This window comes from Empidonax traillii, unplaced genomic scaffold (assembly GCF_003031625.1).
Source record: "Empidonax traillii isolate 1590-97213 ecotype Southwest subspecies unplaced genomic scaffold, ASM303162v1 scaffold1374:size120139, whole genome shotgun sequence".
Lineage (NCBI taxonomy): Eukaryota > Metazoa > Chordata > Aves > Passeriformes > Tyrannidae > Empidonax > Empidonax traillii.
In genome coordinates, this window is record NW_020956567.1 from 88414 (window position 1) to 89745 (window position 1332).

The window sequence follows — 1332 nt, forward strand, 5'->3', positions numbered from 1 at the left end:
GCTTCACCTCCCAGTGGGCTTGTTTGAATGTGCGAAAAGCAGCTATTTTTTGACTGTGCCAGGCAAGGGAAAGGCTGCTCTGCCCAAAATGTTGCTGTGTCTCAGTCAGTGCTGAGCAGGGATGGCAGGAATGTTACACTCAATGATGAGCAAGTGAGACTGGTGCAAAATTAGCATCAAGCATGGCAAGCCTTGCTTGAGACTGAGGTGTTTTCTGTATTCTGATTCGTTTTCCTATTATTCATGTGTTTGCTAATTAGCCCCAGGTCAGTGTTCAGCTCTGCAGGGCTGGGCTGTGGCTCCTCCTGCCCCAGCACAAGGACACAGGAGGAGCAGAGTCCCCTCCAAGCTTCCCTCATCTGTCCTCTCTCATACAGTGGTTGTTGCTTCTGCTTAGGAGGGTTTGGGGTTTTTTGTGCTTTGTGGCCATTTGGGTCAAACTTGGGAAAGCTGGAGAAGAACCTGCAGTGTGCAAGTGGAGTGGTGTCCATCCTTGTGCCAGCTGAGCAGAGCTCTCTGCAGCCCTGCAGGAGCAGGGGAGGGGTGGAAGGGGTGACAAAGCTGCTCCTGTCACACGGTGGGAACAGCGTGTGTGGGGTGGGGGGTGCTGAGCAAACCAAACCCTTCCTGCAGGAAGGGGATGAGAGGAGCTGGAGCTGACAGAGCTCCCACTCAGGGCATTAGAGCTCAGGGTTTTCTTAGGATTGTGGGAAGTGCCAGGAATGGTGCTGTTGAAACCTGGTGTCTCTACATGACTTAAAAACGGAGAGAGAGGAGAAATTTTGCCGGGAGTGATGTGTTGGAATGTGGCTTTTGCTGCCTCTGCCTGATAGAGAGCCCTTGGGCAGAGCTGGGCAGCAGGCATGGAACCCAGAGGGGCAGGATCATCCAGTCCAGCTCCTGGCCATGCACAGACACCCCAGCAATCCCACCCTGTCCCTCAGAGCGTTGTCCAAACCCTCCTGGAGCTCTGGCAGCCTTGGGGCTGTGCCCACTGCCCTGGGGAGCCTGTTCAGTGCCAACCACCCTCTGGGGGAAGAACCTTTCCCTGAGATCCACCCTGAGCCTGCCCTGACACAGCTCCAGCCATTCCCTGGGGGCTGTCCCTGCTCACGCAGAGCAGAGATCAGAGCTGCCCCTTGGGAGGAGCTGCAGACCCTGGTGAGGTCTGACCTCAGTCTCCTCCTCTCCAGCTGAACACACCAAGTGCCCTCAGCCACTCCTCGTATGGCCCCTCCAGACCCTTCACCATCTTTGTGTCCCTCTTTTGGACACTCTTAAGTACTGTGGTGCCCCAACTGCCCCCAGCACTCGAGGTGAGGCTGCCCTAGC

The 1332-nt window shown here is 56.1% G+C and overlaps 1 protein-coding gene across 1 annotated transcript in view; it reads left to right on the forward strand.

Annotated features, from left to right (window-relative positions):
- The window catches only part of LOC114069845 (voltage-dependent N-type calcium channel subunit alpha-1B-like), a gene marked incomplete at its 5' end in the record, with an annotated part of 92886 nt that overhangs the window by 70766 nt on the left and 20788 nt on the right, over positions 1 to 1332 (forward strand). The gene's annotated exons all lie outside the window — the stretch shown is intronic.